Raw genomic sequence first — 18,915 nt, 5'->3', positions numbered from 1 at the left:
TGTACTCTCTCACCTTCTAGCCCTCCCTCGGGGGTCCACTCTCTGTACAGTAACCCTTTGTTCCAGTATACAGATTCCCCCTTCCCTTGAGAATCAGGTGCCTCCCTAGCTACCTGCCTCAGGCCTTGCAATGTAGGGTCTGAGAGCTGAGCCTGTCTCAAGTCTCTCCTTGTAACCCTTCCCAGCTCCCCTTCCACAGGAAGTCTGGCATCCTCTGACAGTGGTGCCTCACTGTCAGCCTGGGTACTACTACTCACCTCTACCTTTGCAGTTACCCTGTCCAAGGGAACATCAGTACCCACAAGCAGCTGTGGCTCACATTCAGTCTCACTGCTACAGCATAGCTCACTCCCTGAAGTAACCACCTCAGCATTCCTGGCTGCAAGTATGCAGTCTGTCTGGGTCTCCCCCAGGCTACCAGATCCACATGCTTGTCTCCTAGCCTTACTGCATTTAACTGCGTAAGTACATGGTACTGCCTCATCCAAATCCTTCCCTCTCAGGACATCTGCAGGATGGTAGTTCCATACCCCAGTTGTCTCAATACAACCTACTATTGGAATTTTGTCTTTCCCACTTACTGGCTCTCTCACCTTTGGTTCCCCACCTTGCCTCCGTGGACATCTGTATGCCACATGGCCCCATTGGTTGCATTCAAAACATTCAACCCTAGCTCTTGGACATGTACCTGGACTAGTGGCTTCCCCTTCTACTGGCAAATTCTGTTGGGGCAGTCTGTGCTGCCCACCATGGGTTCCTTTAGTCCCATGAGCAGTACTGGGGGTCCCTTTCCTGTGCAGGGCTGCCCTGTTTGCTAGGTATAGGTCTCCCTTCTTCCCTAACTCCTCTGAAGTAGCACACTGTCTATCAGCTAACCAGATCCTCATGTCCTCTGGCAAAGTGTTAAGGGCTTGTTCCCTTACCAAAAGGTCTGCCAGCCCTTCAAAAGTGGTGACCTGACATCCACTCACCCAGCTATGAAAATAAGTGCTCAGTTCAACAACATATTCACATACGTTTTCATCTGCCTTGCGTCTATGCTCATGAAACTTTTTCCTATACATTTCAGGTGTTAGCTTAAAACATTCTAACAAATGTATTTTTACAGCAGTATAATCAAAACAGTCAGTGTCATGCATTTTTGCTAAAGAAGTTACAGCTTTACCATGGAGTAAGGGGGTCAGGAACTGTACCCAGAGCCCTTGTTCAACTGAATACTGTTTACATACCCACTCAAACATATGACTGAAGCTATCAAAATGATCCCCCTCTTTAAACTGTGGAAGAAATTTACTGACCTTTTGTGCTTTTGGGGTCCGGTTACTCTCTTCCCCATTACCTCCATGACTCCGGCGAAGAGTCAGCATTTCCCTCTCATGCTTTCTCTGCCATTCCTGTTCTTCAGCTTCTAGGCTCCTCATTCTCTTGGCTGCTTCTAGCCATATGCCTGGTCTGCAACTCAAGTCTCTTCAGCTCCAGATGGATTTTTAAGTCCACTGCAGAAAAGTTGAGATGTCCATTCTCTGAGGATATTGTATCTCCACTGTCAGTCTGATTATCCTCCAGGCTGCTGTTTTCTGATGCAGCTGTAACCAAGGCTGCAATCAGATCTGCCTTAGTCAGGTTTCCATGCACCAGCCCCCAGCCTGGCATATCTCCACCAACTGGCTCCATGTCAGCTTTCCATACTCTTCTGCTGACATGCTGCCTGCTCACCCTGACTAACACTAAGCTAGCAAAAGAAATAAACAATTGTGATCTGAACTCTTGGTATACACTGCGTGGCTGTTTTAGAGTACAAAACACTTTTAGAGATCACTGTACATAAGCTACAGGAATTCGCTCTACCCACACCACTACAAGCCAATTAGTATGTGAAGTAGATCCCACCAGTGCCAAACACTTGTGATGACCGTGCCCTGGCCCAGCAATCAAGGAGCCTCAATCCTCACCACTAACACCAGGGAGGTTGTCTCCTAGAAGAGGAAAGGATAATTAATACACACAGTAAAGTACAATTTCCCTTAAGTGCACACAGAGATCACAGTCAGTCTGGGGCTGGCTGCTCCGTTGCTCACCAGGTTCCCCAATAGGACTCCCCACTGGCACAGCTATAGGGTCCAGGTCTCAGCCTAACTGGGCAAGCTAAAACCTCCAGTACTCTCTCTCTGTCCAACCAGTGCTTTGTGTCCCTGCCCAAGTAGCTGACACAACACACACACACTTTGAGATAAGTATTTATACAACTTCACAGACACTCCTGGGAAAGGCTGACACAGATTCTCCAGCTGTGCCCCTTTACCCAGACTATACGTTAGTAATTACTGCCACCACCCAGTTAACAATATCAGCTACTAAAAGGCCCTTAAAAGGTTGTCCAATTATTACTGTGCAATATTAATATCCAATGGTAACGTGACTATACAGTCTAAGACTTATTGGAAGGGCTTAGACAGTAAACTCTATAAGTATATAATGTACTCTAAAGCATACTTAATCTCTACACAAACCAGCCACAGGTAGAAGGTTTTAAAAATATTTAATAATAAATAATTAAAACACAAGACAAATCTACTACACCACAGAGATATCTAAGAGTTCACAGATCACACAGAAACTTACAGTAGGACAGGTCTGGTTTCAAAGAAAAATACCTAATTAATCTTTACTAGCTTTAGCTATTCCTACAAGATATCACAGTGCTAAAAACTTACATGTGAGCATAAGCAGAGTGCTGATAAGTTAGATGTCCAGATCAAAATGCTCCAGGTCTCTTGTGAGAAATAGTATTTAAACATTACTAACAAACGTCTCTAAGGCCCTCCCAAAATTACATCATTTTTGACACTTAGGTTTTCCCAGTATTCATATTACATCATCTTAAGACCTGATCTGAGTTCTCAGGCCACAAACTGCATTATTTAGCAATCTAACACCTGCACAGAAACTTACAACAATAGAAGACATTTCACATGTATATACTAACAGAAACTAAAGCAATAAAGCACCTTCCACATCTAAATTCTAGTCATAAACTTTAGCCTTAAAACAATGGGCATGAAATCTTTATCTAGCCACCCTCGGGCCGAATTCTAACATGAAAGGATACAACATGCTTCACTGGGCCAATAGAGTACAATGTTGTCACATATTTTGCAGTTCCAAATTTCACAGTGTTTTCTTACGTTTAAAAACACAAGCCCGTATTTTACATTTATTTATACAGTTGATAGAATTATATTTTAAATTCTATTCGACTAGGCTGGCAGCCTTTGCCCCTCTCTCTCCAATTGTTACAGTGTGGAATTAATTGAAGTGCGCTTTTAAACAAAACCAAACACCCCACATGTATATTTTCTTGCCATAATAGCATAGTTTCCTACCTTTGGTGAAAACTGTTGTCAACTGGTATGTGTTTGTATTACAACTTGAAAGAAAAATGAGAATATGCATTAGAGATTACATTTATGATAGTAATGCAGAGATAAGGGAAGGATGCCCAGAATAGAAAGATAAGATGCAGCTGCAGTTTTGCAAACAAATTCATGAATATGTTGTGTGATCACCCATTCCACTAAATATGTTATCTACACATTTATAATCCACTGAGAATGTCCACCTGTATGAACTGTTCAGTGCTGGGTATAAAGTGTAAATTGCTTGTATGCATATGATTTGACTGTTACTGCAAAGTTGAGAGATAACCCATTCCATCTGTGTTGTGTAAGTACAAAAGTGTGATGGTTCCAATCCAGAGCTGTTCAATTGTTTAACAGTTATTTCCCTTTTTTACCTTTATTTATATATCTATTTGCCTTTATCATGTGCACAGCATGTGCCATAGTGCAAACACAGTTCATTGCTGAAGGAAAAAGTGAAAAAATTAATTTCAGTCACTTTACAGTGTGCAAACATGCTTATAGGCATTGAACAGTGGTCAGCACCATGGATGGTAATGACTGCAGAAATATCATCTTTGAGCTGACTGTCTCTGTGGCACAAGGTGTAAATATGGTGAGCTAAAAGAGAAAACAGCAGTAAAGCAGGGTTTGAGTCACACAGTATGTGTTTTTAGTGAGGGGGTCATAATGAGTTCTTACACAACTAATGCATGTTTGCTTTAGCCTTTTACATTTGTGTGTTGCCTACCTGAATGCCAACAAAGTTCACAGCTCAAGGAAAAAAGTGAAAATTTTAATTTGCTTCACCTTTCTCTGGGAAAACAGGCTCAGTAGAAATGCATGGCCATCAGCCCTCTGGACAGTACTGAGTATGGAAAATTCAGCTACTGCCTAGCTTTCTATGTGGCACTAGGTGTAAGTGCAGTGGGTTCATTGCCAGAGCATGGGTGAGACAGGGTTCAAGTCCATCAAACTTACATTTTTGTGGAGATGTCCCACTGTCACTGCTCACAAAACTTTGATTATAAAGGTAATACTACATACCAATAGCTATGTATAGCAGGTTGATTGAGACAAATGTATCATTACTGCTTGCATACACATACTTTTGTAGTTATCATAGCTCAGAAATTACAGACATATGAATCCCAGTTGAGTATGTGTGTAAGTGGTTTAGCATGACGATGATTATGTACTAAAATTGCAGTACCATATCTTTGATGGACACAATAGCTTACTGGCAATCATCTAGACCCCTCTGATAACCACCCAATTATAACTGTAAAACAAAATGTATTGTGAGGTATATATCATAACTCCAAACTGTATTACTGAAGTCTTCCAAGTATATCTATTTTCAATGTATTGTGAGGCATTAGTCCTGCATCACAGCTAAGAATGCATGAGTCAGGATCTTTTAATGTTGCACACATACAAGTGTAACTGAAGTATATCACAAGTCACTCTTTAAGCTGTATATCTTTAATGACCATGGTTGACAAGCACTTCTTCTGTAGCAATGAGGATTTAATCCCTGTGTGAAATGTTATACGTACTCTTTTACATATCTTTGAATACCACTTTGTACACATTATTTTTAACAGTGGGTAACTCCCAACAAAATATGTTCCAAGTCATCCCTTTGATCCCTCCAATGCCAAAGCATAAAAGACAAGCCGTTCAGCATTTCAGTGATGACTGTTGAACGTGACCAGGTTGAAAAGCACATGCATCAAAAATTAATGCAAAATTTCATTGCTGTTTTATAAACTCCCTTTCTCTTTCTTTGACATTGTTTCTCTTTGCTTACCATCTTGCAAATGCAGTTGGCATGGTTGTATGTATTTGTGCATTATTTGTAAAATGCAATATCACAACTTAGAGGGAAACCATTGCTACTGTTGTTAGAGGACCTTTGTAGACATGGCAAGAGATGGGAAGGATAGTGCCAAATTCAGGGCACAGAGATGTGGTGTAGAAGAGTTGAAAATCTTTGTTGCACTCATCGTGAAGCTCTACAGCTGGTGGCTTCTGTAGGAGGACTATACTGAGTCTCGTACAAGGCTGAGGTTTGGAACAGCCTAACCAAGGTGCTCTCTAATATGATTGGCATACCATGCACTGGGATGCAATGTAGGCACCACTACAGTGAACTTAAGAGGTACAAGCAGGTACAACTTGACCAATAGCTGGATGAGTTCGGAACTGCTGACACCCCCTAGTTGTGTAAGTATACAGCTCAAGCAACTTGAAATGATAAGGAATGATGTAGATAGCCAAGGCTGGTATTCATAATTCTTTCATGTCTCTTCTTCTCTCATTCTTTATTTTACAGTTGCAGAGGAAATCACAGCAAATAGGGAGGAATAGGCTGAGAGACTGGCATGACTCAGAAAGGCAACAGGTATGTCTGCAGCACAGCTGATCTTGAATATAGTAAATATTTTGTGATTCCATAGATTAGTAACAACTTCTGCATGTATATGTTTTCTTCTGTAGCTGTTGGTAATTGTATTAGGCAAGTATGGTGTATTCAGATTATGTGGGTTCAATTCCCACAAGTAACATATAGATTCACATTCAACAAGTATCATTTTAAAATTTGAAATGCAGCAATATTGGCTTTAATGCCATGATGTTAATAATCTGCAGTATTTTTAAAAGCATATATGGAATATGTGCAGATTCCAAGGATTATTTGTAATAGTTCATAATCATTTTTGGGATTGGAAAAGCTCTTTAACCAGTATAATAATAAAATGATATTTATTGTAATAAAGTATGACTGTGACATATTATGGTTCTAATCATCTCTTTTCTTTTTTGTCTCACCTCACACGTCATCTTTCTCTTTTTTTTATTTTTTTGGTGGGTTACCTGGAATCACAACATTCTGGTGTCATATCTTTTTGCCAATGAACCAAATGCATTTTGGCACAGGGAGGTGGGCCAACTGCAGAGGCTCGATCTGCCAACCCTCAAATAGTCCCTCTGAGACACAATCTGGAAGTACTGCCTCCACAAAAATTGGTCTACCTGGTACCTCCTTGTTAGGTAGCAGTGCCCCAGCAGGTGGTACAGTGGTAACCTCAGGGAGTATTGGTGGAGGTGGTGATAATGTCACCTGCCAGGAGCTGACAGAAATGGTGCTTGAACTAATAGTGAGTGGCCTTGGTGCTTGTGGGCACCTGTCCCACAAAAAATTGTCTCATATGTAGCTCTCTACTTTGCATATGTGTCTTCTCAACACACTTGTTTTGGTCCAAATGGCTATACAACATCATTACATTGTTGTCACCCATCCATATTCAGGTGACAGTCCAGATTCATCAAATTTTTTCTACCTGTGCACATTACTGTGGTGAAGAAGTGGATATCTATGGTTCTTTCCTAAGTCCCTTCTGCAGATACCTGTATAGCTTTCCCTTTGTTTTCCCTCTGCTTGCCACTCCATTTCACCACTTTCCTATCAACCTCATTTTTGAAAGAGAATTACACAAAACACATAGCCAGAAATGGCCCATAAAAATCCTTCACTTTTTGTCTCCTGCATTTGAACAGAGTGTGGCATTGCACACTAGAGCCGAGTGATGGTGAATGGCTAGGCATGTCCTATGGCAAAACCTGGTGAGTTTTTGCCATCAGCCACACTAGTCTGGGTATCCTCACTCAAGTGCTGCTTAAACATGCCATACGACAGGAATCATGGGTTAAGACAAAGTAAATTCCCTTCTTTGAAACAGTTACTCTGGCAGTTATTAAACTGCTGGATGTAACAAAGTGCCAAATCACATGTGGAGTGTTAACACAAATCACTTGATTGAAGTTTTTGGCTGATGGACGTAAAGGTTATCTCATGGCTTCTGATTATTATCACAGCACTTCTGATGGGCAATGCCAACATGTTACCCTAATTCTATAGGTTCAGGGAATGATCAGATGTATAAATGTACATTTGCATCTTGTCAATGCTTATAACCCAGCAGTAGGGGATGCTCTTAAGGACTGTTTTCAGAGTTCTCTCTCCTGTGTATCGGTCATCTCTCCATCTGTTTACCCCTTCTCCTACATAACTATAATATGTCTGCTTAGCAAATAAAGTGTAAGTTGGGACAAAGTTGATATAACTATCAAAAAACAATTCACACATGGCACCATTATAATTCAGATGCCACACATCTTCAGACAGATGTATATGAACACATTAATTATTGTCACTCTTTATATCTCCTCTATCCTTATCTCATGCAATTCATACTACAGAGCAGGACATATTCTGATTGAGAGGACACATCAATACAACCTCACAATGTTCATGAATATGCCAGGACAGTACATCCTACATCTTCTATAGCCCTGTGTTTGTCATTACCTTATTTGTCTCATCAGAATATACTGTAGCATCTTTAGTAAGATGATGGATAACATGTTCATATAATGTGATGTGGAAATTGTCCTTGCTCTGATGAAGCATACTGCACACACTTATTAGGATATTTGGCCTTAAACAAATAGCATATCTACTGAGTCATACTAACAATTAAAAAAGCTGTATCACCCCTTGTCATTTGTAGCAAGTTGTACATTGAATTAACATGTGATTTGCAGTCAGGCTTGCAAAACAGCTGCTAGTTGTAGAAGTGTATTGAGGTAGGCATTACTGATAGAATTTGGGGAGGATACATACTTTAGTGTAGTCATTGATAGTTGTATTTTTCAGTTCTGATCACATTTACATAGGTAATGGCATCTTGACAACCAGTGTAAAAAACAAAAAAACATAATCATCTGCATTTGAACCCTGGTTCACTTGTACTGTACTTAGGATATCACTGCACTTACACATTCTGCCATAGAGAAGGCTAGGCAGAAGGTGTATTTTCCATTCTTAGTATTATCCAGAGTGCTGACGGCCATGCATCTCCATTGAGCCTGGTAAAGTGAAGTGAAGGAAGGCATACTACCTTTTTCACTGTTTTTCTTAAGCAGGGAAGGGCATTTCCTTGGTGCTTAATGTCACACAAATGGGGAAGGCAGGGCTAACAGTTAATTATGTAAGAAAACTTTGGCCCTAACATTTCAAAGACAGACTGCAGCATGCACATCATACTAGCTGCCAGCAATTTCTCCCATAACATATCTTGCAAGCCTAACACCTGAAACCTTGACAACAAACATATGTATTTTGTAGTTAACCCCAATCAAGTCAGTCACAGTATGTCCCTATCTGGTTACTGGGCTATAATCCTCCAATACATGAAAATGCATTCAACACAAGAGAAGGGCAGTAATGTGTGCATGGCTGAACACATACTTCATCATAGTCATGCGTGCCTTACAGAAATGCACTTGCAAATGACATATCAGCACTTAGGCATTGTCAAACATACTCCAAAATTACTTAGCCTAATTGCATTTTTACATTTGGTATGAGTTTATACTGACAGTTGACATTGGTCATGCATGATCATATTCCATTCATATTGTTGGTAACTTGTATTAATGTGGAAATACTTTCATCTGAATATGAAGACACAACTCCATCCATGCACTACTGGTGTTTCCCAAGTGCACACATGTGCATGTGTGCATGTGTGTGTGTGTGTGTGTGTGTGTGTGTGTGTGTGTGTGTGTGTCTCATCTACACAACATCCTAAAAATGGGTACAAATCTGTCTCACTTCTGCAATATTCATTTATGACAGATTATTTCACATATGTTACCAGGCTGTGGTTATATCTACTTTTGCAAATTGCACTCACACAAGCATATCACAAGTCATGGTTTTGCACCCAAGTCTCGTAACAATATATGCTACCTGTAACACTGTGATGATGTCATCCTCTGTAAAGTGCACTGTGACAGTATTAAAGTCAGACTTCTGTGTTTGTGCAAGCACTTAGTAATGTGTTCTCTAGCTTGCATATCCTAGATAGGTAGGGGTTCTAATCTTACAGCAGTTAACATGTGTGTGTGTGTGTGTGTGTGTGTGTGTGTGTGTGTGTGTGTGTGTGTGTGTGTGTGTGTGTGTGTCCATGTCTGAGTGGGTTTGTACATATTCAGGTGAGTATAAGTCCAGTTTGTCTTGCCTGCATTCAGAAGATATGTTTACACTGCTACATGACTCCACAACAATTTCATACAGCCCTCCCAAAATCCTGTTCTCAGCATACACTGATGATATCATTCAGTATAAAGTGCACTCTGACACTGTTAAAATCAGACTTTTGCATTAGTGCTAGCATTAAGTAATGTGTTCTTTTGCCTGTGTAACTAGACAGGTAGGAGTTCTAATCTCACAGCAGTCACTGTGTGTGTGTGTGTGTGTGTGTGTGTGTGTGTGTGTGTGTGTGTGTGTGTGTGTGTGTGTGTCTGTTCCTTTAACTACCAGTCTGGAGTCAATTTTACACAGCTATGTTAGACCCTCCTCCCAACATCATCTTCTCAGCATACACTGATGATGTCATCCTTTATAAAGCACACTCTGATACTACCGACATTGGATGTCTGCAGTTCTGTGTTTTTTAGCTTGCCAAACTAAATAAGAAGGGGTTCTGACCTCACAGCAGTCAATGTTTGTGTGTGTACGCATGTCTCTTCCTTTAACTATCAGTCTGGAGTCAATTTTACACAGGGACGTGAGTCCACAGCTCTGTCAGACCCTCCTCCAAACATGTTATTCTCAGCATACACTGAAGATGTCATTCTATATAAGGTGCACTCTGTGAATGTTACAACCAAGGTTTCTGTTGTGGCTGTAGCATTAAGTCCTGGGTTTTCTATCTTGTGCAACTAGATATGTAGGGGTTCTAATACCACAGCAGTGAGCTTGTGTGAGTCTCTTCCTTCAACTATCAGTCTGGAGACAGCTTTACACTGGGATGTGAGTTCACAGCTCTGTCAGACACCCCTCCTAACATCTTCTTCACACTGTACACTGATGATGTCATCCTGTATAAAGTGCACTCTGACAATGTTAAAGCCAGGCTTCTGCAGTTGTGCTAGCATTAAGTACTGTGTTCTGTAGCTTGTCTAAGTAGAGGTAGGGGTTCTAATCTCAAAGCAGTCAACATGTGTGTTTGTCGAGTCATTCAACTATGAGCTTAGAGTCAGTTTTGCACACGGATGTGAGTCCACAGCTTTGTTAGACCCTCCTCCACACATCTTTTTTTCAGCATACACAGATAATGTCATGATGTATAAAGTGCACTCTGACACTGTCAAAATCAGGCTTCTGAGCTGGCACTACTCTTACATTGTATAAGATACAGATTGCGTGTTTTGACAGTCATGGTGGTTGAATATGACCCCAGTCAATTTGTGTGTGGATTGGTAATAAATTACGGTCATTGTATGACATGCTGAATCTCTTCTGATTTCATTCTTACCCAAGAGAAGCTTTTGCATAACCCCCTGAATCCAACATAACCTCTTTCTCTCTGTCTACATAACATCCTTTCTGTGGAACACTAAGGTTGTCAACATTTGTAAGATGCATACACACATCATGAAGCACGGCCCCTCCATGACCCTTGTCAAGCCATCTCCAGATCACTGGACTTGTGATTGCTAATTTTATCATGGTACCCATCCCCATATGGACAGAGGTAGTCTGCATTAAATTAAACAGATACGCACCAACCCCTACTATCTTCCCTCACCTAGAGATAGTGATTTGGGTTTAAATGGGATAATAATGGCTAGGCTTGTATGGACTCTTGGCCGTTAGCCTAGTAATGTCCTATGACACTATGAACATTGCACACGTCGATGTTGTCACCCATATGAGTTATGTTAAGGTGTGGATATACTGTAGCCCTACAACACAAAGGATGGTTCAGTGGTGCAGAGGTAGTGTTGTCGCCTCACAGCAAGAGGTTCTCCAGTTCGATTCTCAGCTGGGGTACCTTCTGTGTGGAGTCTGCATGTCCTCCCTGCATTTGTGTGGGTTTCCTCCGGGTGCTCAGGTTTCCTCCTATGTTACAAAGACATGCATCTGGAGCCTTTCTCCCCGGGCCTCTGCTGAAAATTCGCTTTGTTCCAAGTCGGACTTTCCCAGTTAACAAATGTTAAATAAATAAATAAATAAAATAAACAATGTATTGCAATCTGGGAAATGAGCTATTGTATTGATGCCCACTGCTGCCATTTGGTTACATATTCCTTCTATAACAGCTGTAGTAATATGGCTCCTGAGGACTGGGGATATGGGATGAGGCTAAACATATTGTTGCCTTACTAAGACGTGTTCTGATAGGGGAGTATATCCCCATTCTATACTGCTCTTATTCAACCATCACAGTTGCAGTATGGCACAGGTGTGCATGTGTATATCTAGCATCTGGAAATGTTATCTTACAAATAGCGATATTACGTCATACTGATTACATGGGCACATACACCTGGGTTCATCAGCATGTTATAATGCTGTTATCTACACAAACATATTACATTTTCAGATTCATTTGTAACCTTGATGAATTCACTGTATGCAGTATTGTATTGCTATTCAGAGGGATTATACAGGTGTTCCCCAGCAGCATTGTGTAACTGTCAGCATTTATATCATTAGTTTTTCTGCATGAACCACATCCACCTCAGTTGTAACATGTCCATATATGGCATCATGGCTTTCATCCACATATTTCCAATGATAATCATGTAGACATATGATGTACAATTGATGTAATGCAGTGAAACATGTAGAGTTGTATGACTGTGTTTACAGTTCCACTTTGTCGCATATGATACACACCCAAGGTTGTATTTGGAGGTGATGTACAGCCTGAAGTCCAATTGTATCCTAGGTACAGCTATAGTGTGACTGTGCTGCATCACGGACATACCACTACATTACATCAGTATTACCACTTGATAGTTTGCATGAACACATATGGATCTATGATAGCATTTCATGGCAGTGTAACATTTTCACTGCTCATGTCAATGTGGCACATGTGGCAAGGTTTGACATGGACTTACGGAGTGCTCTATGCATTGTTTGGTACATGTACAATATTACAGTGACAGCTTCCCAGGTCATAGACACTTGACTTAGCTCTGCTGTATTTTCTCTGCACATGGGTATAGTTGACACATTGCTATCAGTCTCACATACTGCTGTACCATTCATTATAACACACCAGTTCTTAATTCACACATCAATTGCAGATGCTTCAGACAATATCGATTGCAATTACATGTGGCAGATGCATGCAATGCCCAGCTGTGTGTAGGGAATGCACTCATATTAGTGTGGTGTTTGTATATGCTGTTATATGTATGGCTGGTACATATGTCAGGAAGGGATGATTTAGTCAAGTAGATTGCATATGGCACAGTGAGCTCCTACACATTTAGTAGGCCATACAGAACTATTCTCTGCAATGCATACTCATTAGGATTTGACAGTGTAGTCTTCCCTTCAAGGTGCGCTACTAGATGCTTGTGTGATACATTTTTCTATGTTGCACCCAGTAAATACACAGCTCAGTGATAACACTGATGGCATAGGTTTGATTCTTGTGGGGGGGGGGACTTGTGGCTTATTTATCATGCAAACCTCTCATCTGTGCAGGATTGCCCTGATTTCAAATCCATGTTTAACACTGTCCCTCTTAACCCACACAAAGTGGACACATTTATGGAAGGGGTATTGATTCCCTCTTATAAAATCCCAACACTCATTACAGTTGTACATGTCTGTTCCTGCAGAACATGTATAATTAATTACATTCACATATTCTGTCAATGTCAAAGATCGAATATTTTAAAGTTGTCTATGAATGTACCTGTTTCTTTCTGCATTTGTCCAGGAGTATATTGCTATGTGTCCTTGATTGTTTGAGATCTTTGGTGACATGTCAGTGGTATTCAATAAAGTTATTTTGCAGACCTGCAAATTATGCACATACACATTATTGTACATATTGACCTTGCTAAGTGTTCTGTTCATTGTCCATGCCAGTGATGTGTATATTCACCTCCATTGACATATAACCTTGTGTGACTGTGACATAGATACTATCATGTGTGTTTATCTCATAATATAATCATGCAGGAATTGTAAACATCAATGCTTCCTGTGCTGTCTACATATGTCCTTAATGTAATGCTACTGACCTGCCTTGAAAGTGTACATACACTGACATATCCTATCTAGGGGACACTGACATATCCTATCTTGAGGACATTTCCATATTTACCATTTCCTCTTGCTCCTTATTCATTCCAATCTTTCATGTCTGTGCAGATTTTCATCAGCACACTTTCCCTGCCCGGTGTACCTTTCCTTGTTGGCCTTGCCATTTACCCTCTCCCTCCATTATTTAATTGTGTTACTGTACACTGCACTCAGTACATTTGTATGCACTGTCTTAATCCTGCTGTTGTTGCAGCATTTTCACCCATGGTAGTCATGACTGCCTACACAGTCTCGTAGCAGGTTTGCTCGTAGTCAAACTTGAATCTTCTTCTTTCTGTACTCATGCTGCTCTGCATGGTCTCCAGGCCAGCAGCACTGCTATTGGCTATAAAACCTGGCTTTTATTAATGTAAGTATGAGGAGCAGCATGAATATGCAATTAGCACTGCTGTTCATTATACTAACATTTAAACTCTGTGTAGGCTTTATGTGAAACCTACATGGAGTTTGTTGAATCCCTGGAATAGTTATTATGAGGGGCAAATGACTGGAAGTTACCAGAAGGACACTAACTCTTTAAACAAGAACTCTGTTAATCTTCCAAGTAGGAAATGTACATTCTTATTCTCTCCCATCAATATAGCTAGTAGATACATCCATTTAATAAAGCTAATTTAAGAAATTTTTCTGGAAGTTCTTGGGAGAACAGTTATTATGTAAACAACAAATCTGCTATTCTTTCCACTAGGGAAATCTATCTTTTATTTTTCATTGACTAAATTGCAGTACTTGATCTTTCTGGGATCGAGACTATGTAGCCAAATCCTCTAAATACTGAAAGACCAGAAGCGCAAAATTAAAAATCCCGATGTTAGGAGATATTGAAGTAGTGCTTCTGGTGTTGCGGTTTGTTTATGGATGGGTGGAAGTTCAGGTAAGTATCTACGTGTAAGTGTGTTGATTGGGGCTTTAGTGTGTGTCAGTGTGTGTTGTGACTGTGATGTGTGTGTGTGTGATGTGTGTGTGTGTGTGTCTGTGTGTGTGTGTGTGTGTGTGTGTGTGTGTGTGTGTGTGTGTGTGTGTGTGTGTGTGTGTGTGTGTGTGAGGGACTATAAAATGTGTGGGTGTGAGTTTCCTTTGTGTGTCTGTTTGTGCGATCTTGGAGTTAGAAAATTTAAGTAGGGGGTGTGGGGGGTGCAGAGGGGCTTGGTCCCCTGCTTATTTGTAGTGTAGGATTATATGTTTGATTGTGGGGGCAGTTGTGTGCATGTGTATGTGTGTGCTGTTTATGTATTGTAAGTTTGGGATTTTGAATATCACGTTTTTGGTCTTTCAGCATTTAGGGGTTTCGGATATATAGTCTCGAGATTTTGAAATTCAGTATTTTGAGATTATGTAGTGATCCCATACATACATACATATATATATATATATATATATATATATATATATATATATATATATATACATATGACCCCAAACAACAATACATATGACACCCAAACAACTGCTACCTCAAGACACCCCACAAGCAACACATAAACCACAAAAGCAGTGTGCAAAGCAGTCACAGCCCTTAAGGCCAAATACAACACCAAACATACTTGTCATAGGTGACTCCATAGTCAGACACACTGACGTCCCACTCACCAGGCTGAACAAGGAGAGGGTCACAGTAAGCTGCCTATCAGGTGCTAGAATCCGCCACATAACACAAGCACTCGGGTCACTCCACGGCAAGTACAAATATGACACAGTCATTGTCCATGCTGGTGTGAACGACCTGAGACGTACCTCCCTGGACTACATGAAAAGAGACATAGAGGAGCTCTCTGATTATGTAGCCCAGGCAGGTATGACCCTAACCCTGAGCAGTATCCTTCCTTCACCAAGAATGATGCCACAATATAGAGACAAGATGATCAGCTTTAACAATTGGCTTAATGTCTGGTGTCATTCAAAGGGGATCCAGTGTCTGTCTGCCTGGGATGACATGCTTGACAAGCCACGCCGCAAGGGACGGCTTGCACCTGTCACCTCTGGGATTCCGGATATTGGCTAAGGCTCTTGCCACCCCCATAGTGCCTTTTTTAGGCAAGGCTCAAATTCTAAACCTACCACCCTAGAAAACAAAAATGGGAAGAAACTGAGGGTAATGCTGCTCAATGCCAGAAGTCTAAATCTCAAAATGCACGCACTCGAGGCCCTTCTCAGTATGGAGAACATCGATGTCTGTGCTGTAACTGAAACCTGGTTCAAGGCTCCTGAGAGCACCCCGGCACTATTAGGTTTTACCTCATATCATGCGTTCCGGCCCCAAAACCCGGACCACACCACAAAAGGAGGGGGTGTATCCATATTCATAAAGGATACCCACACCTCCAGGTTGGTGGCAATGCACGAAGCTTCGGAAACCATCCAGGTGCAACTAACCATAGGAAAAACTGCTCTACAAATTGTAGCATGCTACAGGACACCCTCTCAAACTCAGGAACCCCACACAGCCTTCTGAAGATACTGGAGGGTATAAATGTATCTCCAAACACCATCATATTGGGTGACTTCAACTACCCGAATATAGACTGGGAACATTACTCAAGCCCTACCTTTCTAGCCCAACGGTTCCTGGAGTTCATAAATTCAAATGCCATGGAACAGCTAGTCACTGTTCCCACGAGAGGAGAAAATATACTAGATCTCATTGTCACAAACATGGGGACAAAATGCTCCACACCGGATGTATATCCCTCATTGGTGAGATCTGATCATAAACTAATCTCACTGGAAATCCACATCCCGCCCCCACCCCAAACAAAAAAGACCATAGTGAAGAACTTCTCTAAAGCAAACTTCACACTACTCAAGACTGGTGTGGTATCCTTCAAGGCCCCTGAGCCAGTGGAAACCACAACCCAAGCTGCGGAAGCCCTTACAAATGCCTTCTATGAACACCTCCAGGACTGCATGGATCAGGCAATCCCAAATAAAACCAAGACTCTTTCCACAAAGGGCAAACGTCCAGTCTGGTGGACCCCAGCCATTAACAAACTTTACAATAAGAGGAGAAAGCTATTACATGATAGAACAAAATCCATAAAAGGGAAGTCACCCTGATCATTATTAGTAAAAAATACGAGCACTCATAAAATCAACTAAGGCCAATTTTGAGAGAAAAATTGCCATGGATTCAAAGGACAATCATAAGGCCTTTTTCAGCTATGTTAGGAACCTGGGTGGAAACTCCCAGATATGCTCAGAATTAGTCCAAAATGATACAAAAATCACTGAACCCACAGACATTGCCAACATACTGGCAGACAGGTTCAGTGCAAACTTCACCCCCCTCCCCTAAAGGAGAGATAACTATCCCAGCCGAGTGTAGCCTCCCGGACATCTCAAATGCGCAGGTGAAAGCTGCTCTCTCTAAAGCTAAAACACAGCATCAATGGGACCGGATGGTGTCCCCGGCTGTGTGCTACATGAGCTAAATGAGGAATTAAACCCGCACATAAGGCAGCTGTTTAATCTCAGCCTTACCACAGGATACGTGCCCAAGGAGTGGCGACGGCAACTGTTGTCCCACTCCACAAAGGCGGCCTCACGGACCCTGGTAATTACCGCCCCATAAGCTTAACAAGTCTAGTCTGCAAAGCTATGGAGAGGATCATAATGGAGCTCATAAACAAAGATATAGGGGACTTGCAGACATTGGACCCGACCCAGTTTGGCTTTGTCAAGGGAAGATCATGCCTTTTGAACTTGGTCGACTTCTTGAAACAGTCACCAAGGCCATTGATGAGGGAAAGGCAGTCCATACAGCCTACCTTGACCTTGCAAAGGCTTTCGACACAATACCCCACTCGGGTATTGTAGAAAACTTACCAGCTTAAATGTAAACCCATATGTCACAAGATGGGTTGCAAACTGGCTTAAGGACAGAACCCACAGGGTTAGAGTTGCTGGCGCTGTGTCAGACTCCAAGCTGGTCACAAGTGGTGTCCCACAGGGCTCGGTCCTTGGCCCCTATTGTTTGGCATCTACTTCTCAGAAGTACGGGCCAACATAGGAGGACTTTGGCTGACAAAGTTTGCAGACGACTGCAAACTGGGCCATAGTGGAAAGTGCATCAGACACGGATATCCTTCAGAAGGGACTCACGGAAACAGATAGCTGGTGCCAGAGCCATGGCCTGAAGTTAAACGCCAAAAATGTATAGTCATACCCTTCGGGAAAAACAAGGTAACCCCAAGCTACCATATAGGTGGCAATCCACTAAGCACAGAAGAGGTTATCAGGGACCTGGGGACCCAGGTTGACAGTGGCCTTTCTTTGACACTCACATTGCTAAAGTGGTTAGAAAGACCTTCTACATTGCCCACCTGATCATGAAGGGATTCACATCCAGATCTAGTGAGGTCATTGTTCCCTGTACTCTTCACTTATCAGACCAATGATCGAGTACAATGCCCCATTCGGGATGTATCTCACCCGACATCTGCAGCAATTGGAGAGACCCCAAAAGTTCCTCACCAAAAGGATAAAGGGACTCCAAAATCTGTCATATGCTGCCAGATTGAAGAAACTCCAGCTCTATTCAGTCGCATACAGTCTGCTCAGAGGTGACATGTGCCTGACATACAAGGCCATGTCCAACCCGGAATTAATGGACATGCTCCACCTCAAAAAATCCAAATCCACCAAAACCACTAGAGCAAGCGACTTAAACCTTAGCACGGATATAAATAGGACGTGCTGGAGGGATAGATTTATCACTCAGAGACTCCCTATGCTGTGGAATAAAATCCCGGTCCATGTGAGGCAGAGCACCTCGCTGACTCTGTTCAAGAGAAATCTAGACCTGTGGATGGGAGATCGTAGGTTTACCCCGGGAATCATCTCTGTGTCACTGCTGGACAGAGGCACAACAAACTAATGGGCACAGTATTTTTTCATATAAGGGGTGGCGTAAGCCACAAAAATTTGGGCTAGGCTTATAAATGCCTTAGGGCAGATAGCCTAGTATAAACCTATGAACCTATGAACCTATATATATATATACAGATAGAGAGAGAAAGAGAGAGAGAGAGAGAACTCAACAGAATAATGTTGGCATTTTTCTCTGAGGAGTAAATATATATTTCCTGTATTTGGCTGCTTGTTAAAGTAACTCGAATATTGCACAATAGAAAACGTAAGAAAATTACTGGGAAAGTAATTACTCACGAAATTACTAGCTTCTCTTGAACTGAGGAAATTTATTTTTAATGGATAAAGTTGCATGACAGGTATTGTAATAGCATATTATGTACTAAATAGTAATGAAAATTATGGGATGACACTTGTTCTGCAAAACAAGGATACATTTATTCA

The sequence above is a fragment of the Protopterus annectens genome, chromosome 2.part0 (assembly GCF_019279795.1).
Source record: "Protopterus annectens isolate FY-2018-M chromosome 2.part0, PAN1.0, whole genome shotgun sequence".
Classification (NCBI taxonomy): Eukaryota; Metazoa; Chordata; order Ceratodontiformes; family Protopteridae; genus Protopterus; species Protopterus annectens.
The sequence above is the reverse complement of the archived record's forward strand: the minus strand, read 5'-3'. Positions refer to the sequence as shown.